The sequence below is a fragment of the Ovis aries genome, chromosome 3 (assembly GCF_016772045.2).
Source record: "Ovis aries strain OAR_USU_Benz2616 breed Rambouillet chromosome 3, ARS-UI_Ramb_v3.0, whole genome shotgun sequence".
Lineage (NCBI taxonomy): Eukaryota > Metazoa > Chordata > Mammalia > Artiodactyla > Bovidae > Ovis > Ovis aries.
Window position 1 is genome coordinate 84532618 of NC_056056.1, and position 22721 is coordinate 84555338.

General features: G+C 43.0%; 1 protein-coding gene across 1 annotated transcript in view; it reads right to left on the bottom strand.

The window, feature by feature from the left end:
- TMEM178A (transmembrane protein 178A) overlaps window positions 1-22721 on the bottom strand; it is a 294367-nt gene that overhangs the window by 60055 nt on the left and 211591 nt on the right. Inside the window, exon 10 of the mRNA XM_015094419.4 lies at window positions 10519-10769. The gene's annotated coding sequence lies outside the window, so the exon portion shown is untranslated. The remainder of the gene's footprint in view (window positions 1-10518; window positions 10770-22721) is intronic.

The window sequence follows — 22721 nt, forward strand, 5'->3', positions numbered from 1 at the left end:
TGTGTAAAATCCTCAATCTTTATGGATACACAGAAAGAATATCTTTCACTGTGAACTCACAGCTGATATCTGAAACTCACTCTAGTTATCATATGTCCTTTTATTTTTTGGAAATGCCTCTTGAGATCAAGATATTACAAACCTTGCAAGTCCCAAGGATAGTCAAACCTTAAGCAACTCTTCACTCCCTTTACAAATCCTGATGTACTCCAACAAATAAATATTCTGCCACATTTCAGAGTCACCTGATTATCTTCACACAATAACCATGTCCCCAGCTGGAGCCAACAGAAGGAAAACTCTTTCTCAGGCACTACTGTCTAACTTAAAAGAAAATAATGTTCTGCTTTATTTTCTTAGCCAGAACCCTTTGATCATACCCTTCTCTGAAAACAGCATTATCCTTGAAGTTCATTTATGTCTATGTTTAAAACCAGTCTCAGCATATAATCCAAAGGTTACTATATGATGGATTACCCTTGACAGTATTTCATAAAAAATGTCACACATTACAAATATAGGCCAGCAGCATGTAATGAGAGCACTGCTTCTGCTGGTGCAGCATTAACAGCATCAGCAGGAATGTGACATATGATGTGTATACAGGTTTTGCTATAGTAACTGAGTATCCGCCATCTATGTTCTTAAAATTTCTCTTTTGGATATTTCCAACAATGAACGATCATCCACTAGGCCCACTCTGCTGAGGGAGTGGGAAATACAAAGACGAATCGATGGTTCCCATCTTCTGGATGCTCCCAGACTAGTAGTGAGAGGGACACATAGCTTTTTTGTGGTACTGTGAATAATGAAAAGACTAACTGCCTGCGGGAGTCAGGAAGGTCACTTAGAGGTAGTAACTTCTGAGTAAGTTCTCAAAGGATGTGTTAAACTTTGCCAGGAGGACTAGATCAAAGATGTTGGCGTTGTGGCCACAATATAATTCTGACTTATCTATCTGCCTGATAGATTTGGAGACTTCCATATTTAAGGCCCACTGTAAAAGAAGAACATTTTTCTACGTCTTTAAATCATAAAGTTGACATCTTCTAATTCCTGAACACAAGCTAAGTAGTTTCAGACCAGTACAAGCCTACCCTACCCAGAAGCCTAACTAACCCGGAATACAGCCGATTTAGGAGAGCATTTAGCCTGGCAGGGAGTCAAAATGATGGGAGATCAAATATCCAACCGGAACACCAAGGCATGTCTTGGCTGTGGCAGTGCTGTGTCCACAGTGCTTTCAAACTTAGCTTTTTCTTCATTTGTCTTAAATTTCCCTTTGCCATCTCCAGATTTGACATTACCAGTATCTCCCTTGGAGAATAACAGTACCCTAAAATGACAGGGACAGAGCTAGAGAATTTCCACCTGGGCATCTCACTGTGCTGTGGAACTCCATACGTTCAAAGGCCAGTTCTTATATTTCCCCTATGGTTCAACTGCCCCTCCTCACTTATCCCTCTTTCTGGTGTTGACAAATGTAGATATTTTAGAATTTTCTATCATACTCACAAAGTGGTAGGGATTCTTCCTTTGAAATATCTTTCTAGCCAATTTCTTCTCTACATTTCTACCTCTTGTTATCACTATGCCTCTATCATTCACATCTGGATTATTATTCCCTCCTTGGCTCCCATAATTCCAGGACATCTGGATTTGTGGGCAGCTCTTCCTGAAGTTATCCTGGATACTGTTGTCCAATGCATCTTCCTCCAGTGTTGTCTTCGTGACTTTCATCCTTCAGTGTCCAACTCTCCAAGTTACAAAGAAATATCCTTTATATTACTCTAGAGCCTTCTTTGTTACTGTCAATATTCTCATAGCATTTAAATATACCAACTGATGTGTTGGCCATCTTTAAATATTTAGAAAACAAAACACTTTTGCCTTCTCACACTTATCATAATACCTAGGTGCTTTATGACATTCGTTGCATTTCTCTATATAGTCAGGAAGTTCTTAAATTTTCCTACAAAAAGGTACACACACACACACACACACACACACACAGGGAGAGAGAGACCCAATCATCACAGAGCTATGGCAATGATTTATTGACATACCCATGCCAAGTTAACCCTGCTATAACCATGAATATTCTAAAAGGCCCTTTTGCCCCAGTGCTGAAACCAAAAGTAATCTCTCTCCTCATTTCAAACGTTTGGATTCCACAGATTTTAAACTGTGAAGTTTAATCAAAATCACACTCTAGCTTTCATAAAGAGTAGGGGGTTTATTCTTGGTACTATTAGACATTTTTCCAGCATTTAATGTAAAGATAGAGTCAATATGTTGTTGACCTACAATATGTCATTTCTGTAAATAATTGAGGTATCTTGCATTAATGTCATCATTCTAAACTGTTCCCCTGTAACAATTTTATTTTAATTCAGCATTTATTGAGTACCCCCAATGTAAGTTATTTTGCTGGGTCATACTGGATGATGTTGAAATGATGAAAAGTATGGCCTGTGCCCTCAGGGAGCTTTAGGTTAGTGGAGGAGGAGGAAGAGAGAAACGCAAGAGGCCATAAAGAGAGATGCTTGGACTGAGTGCTATCACAGAGGTGCAAACAATATTCAACACAGACAAATAGGGAAATCTGGCATGGACAGATCCATTCTCAGTAGGAAGAATATGGTTAAGCCAAGTGGAATACATGCTATCTCAGAGAGGCCTTGGAGGAAACAGGGTATTTTCTATATATGTGTCAGTTGAGTCCAGGGCAAAGCCAAAAGTAAATTTTAGAAGTAGCACCTACTATGGTGCTCCTCTCTACCTACCCCACACATGTGGTAATTCATCTTGCCATTTTGTCACTAACTGGAAGCCTGGAACCAGAAAATACCACAAAGCCCCAAAATAGATGGTGCCTGATAAATTTCTCATTTCACTGACACACCACGGAATGTCACCATTCTTTTTCACATTCCTGGATTAAGCTGTTTCCTTTTTAGAGCCTTTAAGCACATATGGTTGGGGGAAAAAAAAATCCACGTTCAAAGAAACCCATAACCATGTTAAGTCCCACTCAGAGTGTGATGTTTTAGCAGATGGTGGCTCATTAATTGCCATACCTAACTGTATTCCCTGCCTTATCTGTGTGTATGGATACTGGGTTTCTAAGTTGAGGGATAGTTCAGCTCACTCAGGCTATATCTGACAACCCAGGCAGAGATACCTAGTCTCTCTGATCACAGCAGCTAGAGATGCTGTCCAGGTGAACAAAAAAAGCTAGTGTCTCCAGGCGTCTCTCCTTTCTACCTCGAATCTCTTCTCTGCGTTTTACCCTCCCAAAGGCACCAGGATTCGGGGAGCACACAAGCACTAGAGCCACACCACCTATAAATTTCAGACCCACTGCTTCTCACCCACTCATCCTTAGCCAGCGACCTAACCTCGCCGAGCCGCACAGATTCAGAAAAACAGGGGTATCAGCATCTACCTCTCAGGATCAATGAGTCATCGTTAACACATGCTAAATATGTTTCCTCCCACTCCTCCCTGAAACATGCTTCAGAAAACCCATAGCCTAATCATACCAAGCCCATATTGCTTAAATGTCATAAATACTAATAGCTAAACAAGTTATTAATGACATACTTTTTTTTCACGTGATTATTCGTCTTACTCTTGTAGGAGAGGCAATCTATCCATACTCTTCTTGTTTGTTCAGTTAACATGTAGTGAGCACCTGCGGGTCAGGGAGAGAGTGTTCCAAGGAGAGGGAACTGCCAGTGCAAAGGTCCTGAGGCATGAAAGGGCTTTATATCACTGAGGAACTGGAAAGACACCCCTGTAGCTAAAGAGCAGTGAATGAGGCAGTGAGAGGTATGAGATTCAGTTGCAAAGTTAGTCAACTGCCAGTTCATGCATAGCCTTGAAGGACATTCTATAGAATTTGGTCTTCAGTCAAAAGAAAATCTTTGGAGAGCTTCAAGGCGGGGAGGGGCCCAAATTGATTTAATTTTATTTTAATTGTATTTATTATTATTTTTAAATTGATGGCCCATGGGCAATATTGGACCTATAGGGACATGTAATTAGTCCTTTTCTTCTTTCTTTAAAAAAATATTTAGTAAATTCATTGGTTTGGCTGTGCTGGGTCTTAGTTTTGGCAGAAGGGATCTTCGGTTGTGGCACATAGGATCAGTTCCCTGACCAGGGATCAAACCCTGCCCCCCTGCTTTGGGAGCATGGAGCCTTAGCTATTATGCCACCAGGGAATTCCCTGATTCATATATTAAACATCATTAAGTGGGAAATGAATTGGGGCTGGGGATGGCAAGTATGAAAGCAGGGAAACCAGGGGAAATAGGCTATTGCAATAGTTCAGACAAGGGATGTTAGTAGCTTAGACTAAAGACACAGCAGTGGGGGAAGAAAAGTGGGTCAAGGTTGAACTCACAGAATTACTGGCAGTCTATATGAAGAAAAGGTGAGATCAAGAGCCAGGCTGACACTTCTGGTTTGGGTGTTTGCATGGTGGTATCATGTATTGAGGTGTCTGATGTTCTTGGGAAGGAAATAAAGAATTCTACTTGCGGCATGTTAGCCTTTGACTGTGTGTGCGCTAAGTGGCTTCACTTGTGTCTGACTCTTCGCAACCCCATGGACTGTAGCCTGCCAGGCTCCTCTGTTCATGGGATTTTCCAGGCAAGAATATTGGAGTGGGTTGCCATTTCCAAACTGTGGAAAATTCAAGAGATGGGAATACCATACCACATTACCTGTCTCCTGAGAAACCTGTATGCAGGTCAAGAAGCAACAGTTAGAACCAGACATGAAACAGTAGACTGATTTAAAATTGGGAAAGTAGTACATCAAGGCTGTATATTGTCACCCTGCTTATTTAACATCAATGCAGAGTCAGTCAGTCAGTTCAGTCGCTGAGTCGTGTCTGATTCTTTGCAACCCTATGGACTGCAGCACGCAAGGCCTCCCTGTCCATCACCAACTCCCGGAGTTTACCCAATCTCATGTCCATCAAGTAGGTGATGACATCCAGCCATCTCATCCTCTGCCGTCAGCTTCTCCGCCTGCCCCCAATCCCTCCCGGCATCAGGGTCTTTTCCAAAAGTCAACACTTTGCATGAGGTGGCCAAAGTATTGGAGTTTCAGCTTTAGCATCAGTCCTACCAATGAAAACCCAGGACTGATCTCCTTTAGGATGGACTGGTTGGATCTCCTTGCAGTCCAAAGGACACTAAAGAGTCTTCTCCAACACCACAGTTCAAAAGCATCAATTCTTCAGCACTCAGCTTTCTTCACAGTCCAGCTCTCACATCCATACATGACCACTGGAAAAACCATGGCCTTCACTAGACGGGCCTTTGTTGGCAAAGTAATGTCTCTGCTTTTCAATATGCTGTCTAGGTTGGTCATAACTTTTCTTCCAAGGAGTAAGCATCTTTTAATTTCATAGCTGCAGTCACCATCTGCAGTAAATTTCGAGCCCAAAAAAATAAAGTCTGACACTGTTTCCACTGTTTCCCCATCTATTTGCCATGAAGTGATAGGACCAGATGCCATGATCTTAGTTTTCTGAATGTTGAGATTTAAGCCAACTTTTTGGCTCTCCACTTTCACTTTCATCAAGAGGCTTTTAGTTCCTCTTCACTTTCTGCCATAAGGGTGCTGTCATCTGCATATGTGAGCAGCAGTCTTGATTCCAGCTTGTGTTTCTTCCAGTCCAGCGTTTCTCATGATGTACTCTGCATAGAAGTTAAATAAGCAGGGTGACAATATACAGCTTTGACGTACTCCTTTTCCTATTTGCAACCAGTCTGTTGTTCCATGTCCAGTTGCTTCCAGGTCAGGAACTGTTGCTTCCTGACCTGTGTATAGGTTTCTCAAGAGGCAAGTCAGGTGGTCTGGTATTCCCATCTCTTTCAAAATTTTCCAGTTTATTGTGATCCACACAGTCAAAGGCTTTGGCATATCAATAAAGCAGAAATAGATGTTTTTCTGGAACTCTCTTGGTTTTTCCATGATCCAGCAGATGTTGGCCATTTGATCTCTGGTTTCTCTGCCTTTTCTAAAACCAGCTTGAACATCAGGAAGTTCACGGTTCACGTATTGCTGAAGCCTGGCTTGGAGAATTTTGAGCATTACTTTACTAGCATGAGAGATGAGTGCAATTGTGCGGTAGTTTGAGCATTCTTTGGCATTGCCTTTCTTTGGGATTGGAATGAAAACTGACCTTTGCCAGTCCTGTGGCCACTGCTAAGTTTTCGAACTTTGCTGGCATATTGAGTGCAGCACTTTCACACCATCATCTTTCAGGATTTGAAATAGCTCCACTGGAATTCCATCACCTCCACTAGCTTTGTTCATAGTGATGCTTTCTAAGGCCCACTTGACTTCACATTCCAGGATGTCTGGCTCTAGATGAGTGATCACACCATTGTGATTATCTTGGTCTTAAAGATTGTTTTTGTACAGTTCTGTGTATTCTTGCCACCTCTTCTGAATATCTTCTGCTTCTGTTACGTCCATACCATTTCTGTCCTTTATCGAGCCCATCTTTGCATGAAATGTTCCCTTGGTATCTCTAATTTTCTTGAAGAGATCTCTAGTCTTTCCCATTCTGTTGTTTCCTCAATTTATTTGCATTGATTGCTGAGGAAGGCTTTCTTATCTCTTTTTGCTATTCTCTGGAACTCTGCATTCAGATGCTTATATCTTTCCTTTTCTCCTTTGCTTTTCGCTTCTTTTCACAGCTATTTGTAGGGCCTCCCCAGACAGCCATTTTGCTTTTTTGCATTTCTTTTTCATGGGGATGGTCTTGATCCCTGTCTCCTGTACAATGTCACGAACCTCATTCCATAGTTCATCAGGCACTCTGTCTATCAGATCTAGTCCCTTAAATCTATTTCTCACTTCCACTGTATAATCATAAGGGATTTGATTTAGGTCATACCTGAATGATCTAGTGGTTTTCCCCACTTTCTTCAATTTGAGTCTGAATTTGGCAATAAGGTGTTCATGACCTGAGCCACAGTCAGCTCCTGGTCATGTTTTTGTTGACTGGATAGAGCTTCTCCATCTTTGGCTGCAAAGAATGTAATCAATCTGATTTCGGTGTTGACAATCTGGTGATGTCCACATGTACAGTCTTCCCTTGTGTTGTTGGAAGAGGGTGTTTGCTATGACCAGTGCATTTTCTTGGCAAAACTCTATTAGCCTTTGCCCTGCTTCATTCCGTATTCTGAGGCCAAATTTGCCTGTTACTCCAGGTGTTTCTTGACTTCCTACTTTTGTATTCCAGTCCCCTATAATGAAAAGGACATCTTTTTTGGGTGTGAGTTCTAAAAGGTCTTGTAGGTCTTCATAGAACCATTCAACTTCAGCTTCTTCAGTGTTACTGGTTGGGGCATAGGCTTGGATTACTGTGATATTGAATGGTTTGCTTTGGAAACGAAGAGAGATCATTCTGTCGTTTTTGAGATTGCATCCAAGTACTGCATTTCAGACTCTTGTTGACGAGGATGGCTACTCCATTTCTTCTAAGGGATTCCTGCCCACAGTAGGTCATCTGAGTTAAATTCACCCATTCCAGTCCATTTTAGTTCGCTGATTCCTAGAATGTCGACTGTCGACGTTCACTCTTGCCATCTCCTGTTTGACCACTTCCAATTTGCTTTGACTCATGGACCTGACATTCCAGGTTCCTATGCACTATTGCTCTTTATAGCATCAGACCTTGCTTCTATTGCCAGTCACATCCACAACTGGGTATTGTTTTTGCTTTGGTTCCATCTCTTCATTCTTTCTGGAGTTATTTCTCCACTGATCTCCAGTAGCATATTGGGGACTTACCGACCTGGGGAGTTCCTCTTTCAGTATCCTATCATTTTGCCTTTTCTGTGCAGAGTACATCATGCAAAATGCTGGGCTGGATGAAGTGCAAGCTGGCATCAAGATAGCTGGGAGAAATATCAATAACCTCAATTATGCAGATGACACCACACTTATGGCAGAAGGTGAAGAATTAAGGAGCCTCTTGATGAAGATGGAAGAGGAGAGTGAAAAAGCTGGCTTAAAACTCAACATTCAAAAAACTAAGATCATGGTATCTGGTCCCATCACTTCATTACAACTAGGTGGGAAAAAAAATGGGAACTGTGACAGATTTTATTTTCTTGGGCTCCAAAATCACTGCAGATGGTGACTGCAGCCATGAAATGAAAAGACACTTGCTCCCTTGGAAGAAAATCTATGACAAACCTAGACAGTGTATTAAAAAGCAGAGATCACTTTGCCGACAAAGGTCCCTATAGTCAAGGCTATGGTTTTTCCAGTAGTCATGTATGGATCCGAATGTTGGACCATAAACAAGGTTGAGTGCTGAAGAACTGATGCTTTTGAAATGTGGTGTTGGAGAAGACTCTGGAGAGTCTCTTGGAGAGGAAAGAGATAAAACCAGTCAATCCTAAAGGAAATCAACCATGAATATTCATTGGAAGGTCCGATGCTGAAGCTCCAATAATTTGACCACCTGATACAAAGAGCTGACTCACTGGAAAAGACCCTGATGGTGGCAAAGATTGAGGGCAGGAGGAGAAGGGGGCAACAGAGGAGGAGATGGTTGGATGGCACCATTGACATCAATGGACATGAGTTTGTGCAAACTCTGGGAGATAGTGAAGGACAGGGAAGTCTTGCATGCTGCAGTCCATGGGGTCGCCCAGAGTTGGACATGACTGAGCAATTGAATAATGACAAAAGTTTGAGATGCCATTTAGAAATCACAGTTGGATGTGTGAATCTGAGAGTCAAGGAAGGAAGTTTTGATTGTAGAGATGTCAGCAGATAGGTGTTAAATGCATGTTGATATTTAAGTTCACAGAACTAGGTGAGATTGCCTAGGGGAGAGCGTAGCTAGGAAAACTAGGAGGTCTGGTCAAGGCAGACTCTAAGACTCTCAAGCATTGAAAGCTCCACAGGGAGAGGAAGAGCCACAGAGGAGACCACGAAGAAAGGTAGGAAGGAAACCAATAAAATGCATGTCCCCAAAGCCAAGCCGGGAGAGTCTAGTGATACGCTTTGATGACATAGCAACAAGACATATGGAGTCCAGGGTGTGAGGTCAGAGGGGCTTGGGCTCAAATTCTATGTGATCGTTTTGTGGTGGGGGTGGTTTAGTTGCCAAGTTGTGTCGGACTCTCGCAACCCCCTGGACTGTAGCCTGCCAGGCTCCTCTGTTTTGTGGGAAGCAGGATTTACTTAGTATCTCCAAGCCTTTGTTTCCTCATCTGTAAAATGGGGATCAGAGTAATAATATCCTTCTTAGAGCTGCTATGAGAACCAAACACATAATGAAAATGAAGCATTAGCATCGTAGAGAATGAGAAGGCTGGCCTGTAATAACTGCACCGTGTGCGTGGCAGCTGTGATGGCTCGTCATTCACCATCTTCAACACAGGTATCCGGTGGCTGCTCACACCTGCAGGCCACAGTCTCCACGGGGTACAGAACACTATTCTCCCAAGGACTGTGCCCAGTGAAAAGCCTGGAGTTTACCATAAAGCACCAACAAACATAAGTCATCTATAGTACTGGTGAAATGATGGGCATTCAAAAGTATGAGAAAGCATGATGCTCTTTCAATAGGTTATTTTATTATGAACCAATAAAAGAAGTTTAATGGTATTTTGTAAATGGCCAAAATAAAAGCTGCCAGAGTATGATAAGGTATCTCCAACCCTCAAGGTCTCTAAAATGGACTAGATAGAAAGGTGTCTGTAGAAAATGACTGCCCATTTTTATGGATACAAATCACATCAGAGGAACAGAGGGAGAACCTGGGTGTCCCCTCCCCATGCAAGGAGCTGGGGAAACCCAGAGAGGACAGGGGAACATAAGCCGCATATAAATAGCATCTGGATGAGAGGAGAAAAAGAGACAGCCTCCTCCAAGAAGAGCAGGCAGAAAAAGGCAAAGACTCAGAAACGACCCAAGACCCAGCCAAGATGCAGCTCCCAGAAGGCAGAAGGCAGCTCTCCACAAGTGATGAGAAATCTAAACTTTGCCCACACGATCAAAATTGACATCCCAGACTCACAGGCTCAAGACCAGGGCACAAAAATTGAGTCAAACGTCCCTGAACATGGTGAATTCAACACAGAGGCATTTGCCCTCCTCCCCTCAGAGAGCAATGTTACCACCCTGATAACGCTGTTTTTTTCCTTCAATCCTTGATTTGGATAAGCCTCTTGAAAAATTATTTGACTCCAGGTAATCATTAGCCAATACATGAATAGCTATTATGAAGCAGATATTCTGAAGAAGACATAACAATGTATTGTGTTCTTTACAGCTCTTGGCAGTGTAATCATCAGATGCGCACAGTGCTTGGAGAACCATCCTGTTCTTTTGGAAGGAGTCACCAGTTTGGCAGGACTTGGCACACATCTCTGCTCAGCTACACCTGAGCCCCTGTAATAAATGGGTGTGTGTGGATGCTCAGTTATGTCCGATTCTTCGTGACCCCATGGACTGTAGCCCACTAACCTGCTCTGTTGATGGGATTTTCCAGACAAGAACACTGTGTGGGTTGTCATCTCCTCCTTCAGGGGATCTTCCCGAGCTCCTGGGTCTCCTGCATTGTCACGTGGATCCTTTACCACTGAGCCACCTTACCGCATGGCACTGATGGTGCTCAAGTGGAGAAGCAGATGAAAGCCTGAGGGCAAATTACCATTTCACCTCTGACTATCAGTATGGAGAGATAGACCTTGTCAGGGTCAGATTTATGAGGTTGACTGAAAAAAAAGAGAGAGAGAGAAAAGCACCAATGGTCAAAAAGGAGTCCAGGTAGGTGGCTTTGATGCATGAGCTCCATCTGCCTAATTTATTTTGTGTCTGCGATCTGCATGGGATCAAGAGCCTTGAACAAGTGGCAAGTCATGGAAGGGGCAAATGGTGGGGGAGATGTCGCTTAGTGTTTTCCAGCCAGGCCACCATGTGCCCTCATGAGCCCCACTGAAACAAACACACAACAGATTCTTCTCCCCAGAGAATCTTGGAATTTAGCCAAAAGAAATACCTGAAGTTTTAAACAGTGAAGTTTGATCCCTGCTTCAGGACTTGCTGAATATTTAAAGAAATTCTTTCATTTCTCCATTTCCTTTTCTGAAAGCTACCTGGTTTTTTTGGTCCTGAATAGTATGGACAGAGTTTGAATTACTTGCTTTTTCCATCCTCACTCAGCAGTTCAGCCTTTTCCATATCAACCACTTTTGCAAAGAAGCCCAGGTTCTTTGTGTCAATAAAATGAGAACTGAAAATGGCTCTCAGGGCAGCATTGTTAACTGGGCTTATAGAACACTCTTTTCAATGTTATATTTGGTAGCGATGACAGCAAACTACATACAGCATCCTGAAAAGAGGAGGTCAACCCAGAACAGAGCCAGGATCAGAACTAAGGTTGTCTGAGATTCCTGGGAACTGAAAGGAGATTTGGAGAAGAGTAGCATAGAAGTACTCTCGAGACAAAGGGAAAAGAGGTGACAATAACTAATAGTTAAGCACAGCACAGCGTGATCAGGAGATGTTCGCTATATGCCATCATTCTATAAATTTGTAGATTAAAATTTCACCAAGTAAGCAATATATCAAGCATTAAGCACAGTCCAGAGTGGGTGGGAACAATTATCCCCCAGCCTAGTTCAGTAAGGGTTTGGGTATTTAAAGATTTGGATGGCTGATGCTTAGGAGAATGGCCATTTTGACAGTTCCCCTTATCTTCTTGCCTACTATTTCCCATCTATGGTCATGGAGCTTTTATGGCTTTATAGATTATACATACATAATGGTATGCAGCTGACATGTGTTGATTACCTTCTATTTGCCAGGCATTGTTCTAAGCGCTTTCATATATATATATATATTCTTTTTTTTTTTTAACTTAACCTTGTACCAGTCATCATCATCATTATCCTTATTTTACAAATAAGGAAACTGAATCACAGAAGGGGTAAATAACTTGCCCAAGACCATACCCTCAGTAAGTGGCAGAGCCTGGACTGAAGCCTGCATTCTATGACTCCAGGACCTTTACTCTTACCTGCTATTTGTGTGATTATAGAGAGATGACTTGGAGAAGGAAATGGCAACCCACTCCAGGATTCTTACCTGGAGAATCCTGTGGACAGAGGAGCCTGGTGGGCTGCTGTCCATAGGGTCGCACAGGGTCGGACACGACTGAAGCAACTTAGCATGCATGCATGCATTGGAGAAGGAAATGGCAACCCACTCCAGGATTCTTGCCAAGAGAGTCCCAGGGACAGAGGAGTCTGGTGGGCTGCTGTCTATGGGGTCACACAGAGTTGGACACGACTGAAGTGACTTAGCAGCAGAGAGATGACAATGTTTTAAACTGGGTGATAATAGTAGAATGATGATAAGTGGTTGGATTCCAGATCAATATTGAAAGTAGTACCAAAAGGATTTGCTAGTGCATACAATGAGAGAGAAAGAAAGGGACTGGGTGGAGTTATCAGCAATGGACACAGGGAGGCTATGGAGAGTGTAGGCTGGAGCAGTGACAGTCTCAGCAGCTAGATCTGGGATGCACTGAGATGCCTATTAGATGTCTAAGTGGAGATGCTGAGTGAGCAATTGGATACACACATCTAAGGCTCAGGGAAGAGGTTCAGGTAAAGATAGAAATTTGGGGGCTAACAGAATCCACTTATAGATGGTACTTTACACCATGAGACGAGATGAGACAAGAGGGGCAAGGACTGAGACACAGAAAACTGTTACAAGTTGAGGTCTAAGAGATGAGAAAGTGAAGTCGGTCAGTCGTGTCCGACTCTTTGCGACCCCATGGACTGTAGCCTATCACTCTCCTCCATCCATGGGATTTTCCAGGCAAGAGTACTGGAGTGGGTTGCCATTTCCTTCTCCAGAGGATCTTCCCAACCCACGGATCGAACCCAGGTCTCCCACATTGCAGGCAGATGCTTTACCATCTGAGCCATCAGGGAAGTGCAGGAGATAAGTAGCAACCAGCAAAAAGACTGGAGAGGCACGGGCAGAGAGAAGTCTGGGAAGCCAAGCGGAAACAGTGTTTCAAATAGAAGAAAGTCATCAAGGTTGAAACGTTTCTGATTGGTCTAGCAAGATGAGAAATAAGAACTGACCACTGGATTTAAGAAAAAGAGGAGGTCTTTGGTGATCTTACTAACAGCACTTTCAGCAGACCATTGGGGATGCAAGCTCGTCTGGAATGCGTTCAAGTCAGAACAGTAAGAGAGAAGTTACAGCAGTGCAGACTAGCTACTTTTTCAAGGAGTTTTGCTGTAAAAGGAAAGAGAAAAAAATGAATAGAGGAAGAAGTGGGATTAAGAGAGGGTTTGTTTGGGTTTTTTTGAAAATGAGAAGATAACAGCATGCTATGTACTGATGGAAATTATCCAGGAGGGACGGAGAAATTGATACAGAAAAGAGAAGCAGAAATGCTGAGGTGAAATCTGGTAGATAAGTGGAGAGGTTGACTTAGGTAGGGGAGAAGGCAATGGCACTCCACTCCAGTACTCTTGCCTGGAAAATCCCATGGGTGGAGGAGCCTGGTAGACTGCAGTCCATGGGGTTGCTAAGTCGGACATGACTGAGCGACTTCACTTTCACTTTTCACTTTTATGCATTGGAGAAGGAAATGGCAACCCACTCCAGTGTTCTTGCCTGGAGAGTCCCAGGAACAGAGGAGCCTGGTGGGCTGCCGTCTATGGGGTCGCACAGAGTCGGACACAACTGAAGTAACTTAGCAGTAGCAGCAGTGACTTAGGTAGATACCTGCAGAGTTCATCCATAGTAACAGTGGAAAGAATTTAGGACATGGTGACAGTTGCAGAAAGACAGGTGAGGAGTTGATTGTGCCTTATGGAAGTTCTTGGCTGATTTGCAATGTGCTCTGCAAATGTGAATGGGTTCAGAAGGAGAAAAAAGTCTTTAAAACAGAGATGGCCAGAGAAGTATTGATGGGGAAATTGAGACTTGAGCTTTGAACGGTCTATGAGAGTAAACTAGTAGAGAAAGAGCTTGAATTGCAGGAATGGAAAACCATGTGAACCCAGAGACAGTAATGAACAAGTTATGTTCATGGGAGAGTGAACAGCCTGGTCCTCCTAGAATTTTTGTAATGAAAAGTTTAAGATAAATGTGGAAATACTGATTAGATTTAGAGAGTAGAGGGTTCAAACAGCACTAAGATCTTAGGCAATGAAGAAAAGAAGAATGACATGATGGAAAAAGAGAGATTAAGAACTGCTCTAGCAGTGGTGGTGAAGTGCCGAGAAGGACTTCAGATCACCCAGGCAAGTGTGATAAGAATCAGGAGGGCAATACTGGAAGCAAAGGAAAAGATGCCAGAAATATTAGGAATAAAAATAGTGAATAAGTCAACCAGAGGGGATTTAAAAAGTCAGACACCAATGCTGGAGATTCAAGCCAAGATGACTAGGACCATGACAGATTTGTTGACTAAAATAAATGAACAACCTTTATATAAGTTGTTCAGTTCAGTTCAGTTCAGTCGTTCAGTCGTGTCCGACTCTTTGCAACCCCATGAATCGCAGCACACCAGGCTTCCCTGTCCATCACCACCTCCCAGAGTTCACTCAGACTCACGTCCATCGAGTCAGTGATGCCATCCAGCCATCTCATCCTCTGTCCTCCCCTGTTCCTCCTGCCCCCAATCCCTCCCAGCATCAGAGTTTTTTCCAATGAGTCAACTCTTTGCATGAGGTGGCCAAAGTACTGGAGTTTCAGTTTTAGCATCATTCCTTCCAAAGAAATCCCAGGGCTGATCTCCTTCAGAATGGACTGGTTGGATCTCCTTGCAGTCCAAGGGACTCTCAAGAGTCTTCTCCAACACCACAGTTCAAACACATCAATTCTTCGGCGCTCAGCCTTCTTCACAGTCCAACTCTCACATCCATACATCACTACTGGAAAAACCGTAGCCTTGACTAGACAGACCTTTGTTGGCAAAGTAATGTCTCTGCTTTTGAATACGCTATCTAGGTTGGTCATAACTTTTCTTCCAAGGAGTAAGCATCTTTTAATTTCATGGCTGCAGTCACCTTCTGCAGTGAATTTCAAGCCCCAAAAAATAAAGTCTGACACTGTTTCCAATGTTTCCCCATCTATTTCCCATGAAGTGATGGGACTAGATGCCATGATCTTCGTTTTCTGAATATTGAGCCTTAAGCCAAATTTTTCACTCTCCTCTTTCACTTTCAAGAGGCTTTTAGTTCCTCTTCACTTTCTGCCATAAGGGTGGTGTCATCTGCATATCTGAGGTTATTGATATTTCTCCCGGCAATCTTGATTCCAGCCTGTGCTTCTTCCAGCCCAGCGTTTCTCATGATGTACTCTGCATAGAAGTTAAATAAGCAGGGTGACAATATACAGCCTTGACATACTCCTTTTCCTATTTGCAACCAGTCTGTTTTTCCAAGTCCAGTTCTAACTGTTGCTTCCTGACTTGCATATAGATTTCTCAAGAGGCAGGTCAGGCGGTCTGGTATTCCCATCTCTTTCAAAATTTTCCACAGTTTATGTGATCCACACAGTCAAAGGCTTTGGCATATCAATAAAGCAGAAAAAGTTGTTTTTTCTGGAACTCTCTTGTTTTTTCGATGATCCAGCAAATGCTGGCCATTAACTTCTGGTTCCGCTGCCTTTTCTAAAACCAGCTTGAACATCTGGAAGTTCACAGTTCACGTAATGCTGAACCCTGGCTTGGAGAATTTTGAGCATTACTTTACTAGCATGTGAGATGAGTGCAATAGTGTGGTAGTTTGAGGATTCTTTGGCATTGCCTTTCTTTAGGGTTGGAATGAAAACTGACCTTTTCCAGTCCTGTGGCCACTGCCAAGTTTTCTAAATGTGCTGGCATATCGAGTGCAGCACTTTCACACCATCATCTCTCAGGATTTGAAATAGCCCAACTGGAATTCCATCACTTCCACTAGCTTTGTTCATAGTGATGCTTTCTAAGGCCCACTTGACTTCACATTCCAGGATGTCTGGCTCTAGGTGAGTGATCACACCATCGTGATTATTTTGGTCTTGAAGATCACTTTTGTACAGTTCTTCTGTGTATTCTTGCCACCTCTTCTTAATATCTTCTGCTTCTCTTAGGTCCATACCATTTCTATCCTTTATCGAGCCCATCTCTGCATGAAATGTTCCCTTGGTATCTCTAATTTTCTTGAAGAGATCTCTAGTCTTTCCCATTCTGTTGTTTCCTCAATTTATTTGCATTGATTGCTGAGGAAGGCTTTCTTATCTCTTTTTGCTATTCTCTGGAACTCTGTATTCAGATGCTTATATCTTTCCTTTTCTCCTTTGCTTTTCACTTCTCTTCTTTTCACAGCTATTTGTAAGGCCTCCCCAGACAGCCATTTTGCTTTTTTGCATTTCTTTTCCATGGGGATGGTCTTGATCCCTGTCTCCTGTACAATGTCACGAACCTCATTCCATAGTTCATCAGGCACTTTGTCTATCAGATCTAGTCCCTTAAATCTATTTCTCACTTCCACTGTATAATCATAAGGATTTGATTTAGGTCATACCTGAATGGTCTAGTGGTTTTCCCTACTTTCTTCAATTTAAGTCTGCATTTGGCAATAAGGAGTTCATGATCTGAGCTACAGTCAGCTCCTGGTTTTGTTTTTGTTGACTGTATAGAGCTTCTCCATCTTTGGCTGCAAAGAATATAATCAATCTGATTTCGGTGTTGACCATCTGGTGATGTCCATGTGTAGAGTCTTATGTTTTTGGAAGAGGGTGTTTGCTATGACCAGTGCATTTTCTTGGCAAAACTCTATTAGCCTTTGCCCTGCTTCATTCCACATTCCAAGGCCAAATTTGCCTGTTACTCCAGGTGTTTCTTGACTTCCTACTCTTGCATTCCAGTCCCCTATAATGAAAAGGACATCTTTTTGGGGTGTGAGTTCTCAAAGGTCTTGTAGGTCTTCATAGAACCATTCAACTTCAGCTTCTTCAGCGTTACTGGTTGGGGCATAGACTTGGATTACTGTGTTATTGAATAGTTTGCCTTGGAAACGAAGAGAGTTCATTCTGTCGTTTTTGAGATTGCATCCAAATACTGTGTTTCAGACTCCTTTGTTGACCATGATGACTACTCCATTTCTTCTGCTGGATTCCTGCCCGCAGTAGTAGATGTAATGGTCATCTGAGTTAAATTCACCCATTCCAGTCCATTTTAGTTCGCTGATTCCTAGAATGTGACGTTCACTCTTGCCATCTCCTGTTTGACCACTTCCAATTTGCCTCGATTCATGGACCTGACATTCCAGGTTCCTATGCAATATTGCTATTTACAGCATCAGACCTTGCTTCTATCACCAGTCACATCCACAGCTGGGTATTGTTTTTGCTTTGGTTCCATCCCTTCATTCTTTCTGGAGTTATTTCTCCACTGATCTCCAGTAGCATATTGGGCACCTACTGACCCGGGGAGTTCCCCTTTCAGTATCCTACCATTTTGCCTTTTCATACTATTCATGGGGTTCTCAAGGCAAGAATACTGAGGTGGTTTGCCATTTCCTTCTCCAGTGGACCACAGTCTGTCAGACCTCTCCACCGTGACCCGCCCGTCTTGCGTGGCCCCACGGGCATGGCTTAGTTTCATTGAGTTAGACAAGACTGTAGTCCTAGCGTGATTAGATTGACTAGTTTTCTGTGAGTATTGTTTCAGTGTGTCTGCCCTCTGATGCCCCCTTGCCACACCTACTGTCTTACTTGGTTTTCTCTTACCTTGGACAAGGGGTATCTCCTCACTGCCACCCCCCGACCTTGAACGTGGAATATATAATTAAGTAGGTATATAAATCAAGTTGGAGAACAGGTTTGGAGATTTAGGCTATGGACATTGGGATATGAGAGGACAGAGGGATACCTGTATAGAAATGTCCCCCAGATAGTCAGAAAAGCAGAGTCGGCAGGTATCTACGTAGAGGCAAACATGTTGAGAAACCCATGGTTGACTGGGGTAAAAGAGCAGAGGTGGTGTCTGAAGGTAGACCTGGGAGGAGGACAAGGAACCAGGGCCTAGCGGCATGCTGTGAGTTAATCAGGAGAGCCACCCAAGCCAAGGGCGGGGAGTTTCAAGAAGGGCCTGGGCAAGGGTGTTGAGAACCATGGGAATACCCAGCAGCAGACAGAAGGGTGAGAAGGGGTCTCAGTGACATAATACCTGGGACCTTTGGCGAGTGATCATCAATAAAGGAGTTAAGGCAGGAATCAAACTTCTGGGGTCTGAGGGATGGATAGAAGATGAGTGAAAAAACAGTAACACATGTTGATGAATTGTCAGAGAACTTTGGCAGTCAACTGTAGAAGAAATCATTCCATAGCTAGAGAGGTCAGGAAGATTAAAGATTTTGAAGGCAGAGGAAGCTCCTGGATGTTCAAAGGAGAGACGTGGAGAGGAGAAATGAAAGTCATCCCCCAAACGGAAATTACAGTAATAATTTGCATAAAGAAAAATTATTATGGAATTAATAATATTATTATTGCTTGCCAATAATAAAATTTCACTTATCATAGATTAACTGGTCAAATAGAGAATTTCTAAAAATCTATGGTTATCTCATTAGATCTGCACAGCACAGCATGCGTGCTCAGTTGTGTCCAACTCTGCAACCCCATGGACTGTAGCCCACCAGTCTCCTCTGTCCATGGAATTTTCCAGGTAAGAATACTGGGGTGGGTTGCCATTTCCTCCTCCCAAGGACCTTCCCAACCCAAGGAGCAAACTCTGGTCTCCTGCATCTCCTGCACCGGCGGGCGGATTCTTTACCACTGCACCATCTGGGCCGACTCTTTTGTCACCCTAGGGACTGTAGCCCATCAGGCTCCTCTTTCTCAGGCAAGAATACTGGAGTGGGTTGCCACTTCCCACGCCAGGGGATCTTCCTGACCCAGGGATCAAACCCACATCTCCGCTGCTGCTGCTAAGTCACTTCAGTTGTGTCCGACTCTGTGTGACCCCATAGACGGCAGCTAGCAGACAGATTCTTTAACACTAAGCCACCTGGGAAGCCCCATTAGACCTGCAGGAGACAAAAAAGGTAGGTCTAAAGGTAGACACTTCCTGTTTCTATTTCAGTGAGGATATCAACTTTGTGGTTGTGGTGGGGGGGTGGTTTAGTTGCTAAGTCATGCAGGCTACAGTCCATGGGATTCCCCAGGAAAAAATACTGGAGAGGGCTGCCATTTCCTTCTCCATTTGCGGTTGTGGTAGGATAGAATAATCTGCCCATCCCACCCCCATAACCTATGACTATGTCACCTTAGATGGCAAAAGGAACTTGGCAGATATAATTAAGGTCTTGAAGTCTTGAAATGGGGAGATTATCCTGGATTATTCCAGTGGGTCCAAGCTAATCCCATGCATTCCTAAAACCAGAGAACCTTTCCTGAGTATCATTAGAGACAGGTGGAAAATGGAAAAAGAGTTAGAGAGATGCATCATTGCTGACCTTGAAGATAGAGGAAGTAAACAACAGCTGGGGAATATAGGAAACCTCTCAAAGCTAGAACAGGCAAGCAAACAGATTCTCCCCAAGAGCATTTTTTTTTTTTACTATTTCAATATTCAGGTTTATCTTTCATCTTTATTGAAGTGTAGTTGCTTTACAATGTTATGCTAGTTTCTACTGTATAGCAAAGTGAATCAGCTATATGTCTGTGTGTGTGTGTATATATATCCCCCCTTTTTTTGGATTTTCTTCCCATTTAGGTCACCACAGAGCACCGAGTAGGGTTCCCTGAACTATACGGTAGGTTCTCGTTAGTTATCTATTTTATACATAGTATCAATATTGTGTATATGTCAGTCTCAATCCCCCAGTTCATCCCCTCCTTCCCCCTGGGTGTCTATATGTTTGTTCTCTACATTTGTGTCTCTATAGAGCTTTTAGAGAGGAATGCAGCCCTGATGATGCCTTGGCTTTAGCCTGGTGAGACTAACTTTGGACTTCTGACCTATAGAACTGTAAGGTAATGAATTATCTTAAGTCCTTAAATTGGTGGTAATTTGTTATAGCAGCAATTGGAAACCAGTATTTTAAATTGCTTTCTTTGTAAGATGGTAGCCCACAATTCACCACTATTTCCCCTCTTCTCTGACCCACTTACCCCTCTGATCATGTTCCAAGGGTCTACTGAATTCCAAAAGACATGACAATTAAAGTTCCTAACAGCTGGCGTGCTACGATTCATGGGGTCGCAAAGAGTTGGACATGAATGAGCGACTGAACTGAACTGAACTGAACAGCTGGAGGGTGACTGTCTCGCCAATTTTCCTTAGATCCTGGCGTCCATTTTCTGCGTGCCTTTATCTCAGCTGAGCACTCATTCCCTCCAGGCGTGCTCTGCCTGCCATCCAGGAATAGGAAGGCTGGAGGATGATTGTAGTGAATGCTCCAGAAAGCAACAGAGAAGCCTGAGCACCAATAAGCTCCAGTGACTGTGTCCACTAAAGTCACAGGAAAGATGCATTCAATGAGCTCTTCAGATTTGTGCAGAACCCCGAGCTGTTTCCTGTATCAAAGAGCAGGAAAGACTTTTTTTTCTAATTTCACTTTGAGCTCAATCAGAATGGATTTCCACCTGGCATTTAACAGAATGGAGCATATGTAGCTACCGCCCTGATTACCTGAACCCAAGTTATTAAAGCCCAAGAGATTGCCTTTGAACTGCAAACACGGACTCTGTCAAAGGACCCAAGTATCTTGAGAGTTACTTATAAGGCGAGTGTGTACTGAATGAGGAGTATTGATCCAGAAGAGGGATTTATTGTACAGGAGGAAGGGAAGACATCAAGGTTAACTAGTAGGTATAAAAGGAGCTAAGTTAATAAATCCAGGGGAAGGTGGACAGATCATGAATACTTTATGGAGAAACAGCCAAAAGCAAACAAACAAAAGAAAGAGAAAGACAAACTGTATATTCTTAGCACCATAAGTGAAATGTGTCAAGAACACAGGTGGGGTATTGACAAAGTGCAGAAGGTCTGCCTTAGCACCTAGTTGGTCAGCATTGGGCCTTACTTCCCTTGTTAATGATGTTATGATAAGACAAAAAGTGCATGAGATGTCTAATTAGCACCATTTTGAGAGGAGATCTTAGGAGGGGTTTAGAGGAAGACAGTTGTGCAACCATGAATGAGATTAGTTACCTCATGAAATTAGTTACCTCTAAAAGGTTAAGAGGGACTCCTCCAACAGAGAGAGTTCCTGGCTCAGAGACCCCCTGCTCCTGCCCTGTTGCTTCTCTGATGGAACCAGCAAATGGCTATACAATGTGTTTGTGTATAAGCATTGTCTTGCCAGGTCTGCATGGGAGAAAATTCTCAGCACACAGCCAGTGGTACTGTGTAGAAGCTTACTGATATTGAAGAGGGTGTGCCAGCCACGTGGGTGCATGTTGAAGAGGCAGTCAGTGGCACTCATCACTCACTGTAAAAATATGACCAGTATTCAATAATATACGTGGGCTAATTTTTTAAGTAGACTTGCTTAAGAGTATATTGCATTACAGAAAACAAATCTATTGATCCTGATGAAGTCTTTCCATAAGTCATTCCTAAAGAGATGAAAGATGTGTGCTTATTTGTACATTTTTCAGAGAGCTCTAATTAGACAAGGGAAGGGGCAGGTGTTGAGAGTGGAGGGGCAATAAGGTGATAAACTTTTTCAACTTTAAGATGCATTTTCGTTGAAATTCCTTGGCACTTAGGGCTTATATTTTGTCTTCCTGTACCTTTAAAATATATGGGTATATATATCAGCTTGCATATGCTCACACATATTTGTAAATATATGTTGTTGCTTAGTCGCTCAGTTGTGTCCAACTCTTTGCGACCCCATGGACTGCAGCACACCAGGCTTCCCTATCCCTCACCATCTCCTGGAGTTTGCCCAAGTTCGTGTTCATTGCATCAGTGATGCCATCCAGCCAACTCATCCTCTTACAATCCTCTTCTTCTGCCTTCAATCTTTCCTAGCATCAGGGACTTTTCCAATCAGTTGCCTGTTGGCATCAGATGACCAAAATACTGGAGCTTCAGCTTCAGCATCAGTCCTTACAGTGAATATTCAGGGTTGATCTCCCTTAAGATTGTCTGGTTTGATCTCCTTGCTGTCCAAGGGACTCTCAGGAGTCTTCTCCAGCACCACAGTTTGAGGGCACCAATTCTTTGGCTTTCTGTCTTCTTTACAGTCTAGCTCTCACAACGGTATGTGACCATTGGGAAGACCATCGCCTTGACTATATGGACCTTTGTCGACAGAGTAACGGCTCTGCTTTTTAACACACTGTCTAGGTTTGTCACTGCTTTCCTGCCAAGAAGCAATTGTCTTCTGATTTCATGGCTGCAGTCACCATCTGCAGTGACTTTGGAGCCCAAGAAGAGGAAATCTGTCACTATTTCCACCTTTCACCCTTCTATTTGCTATGCAGTAATGGGGTCAGATGCCACGATCTTAGTTTTTTTAAATATGTAGTCTTAAGCCAGCTCTTTCTCCTCCTTCACCTTCAAGAGGCTCTTTAGTTCCTCTTCGCTTTCTGCCATTTGAGTGGTATCATCTGCATATCTGCAGTTGTTGGTGTTTCTCTCGCCTGTCTTGATTTTGGCTTGTAACTCATCCAGCCTGGCATTACATATACTACCT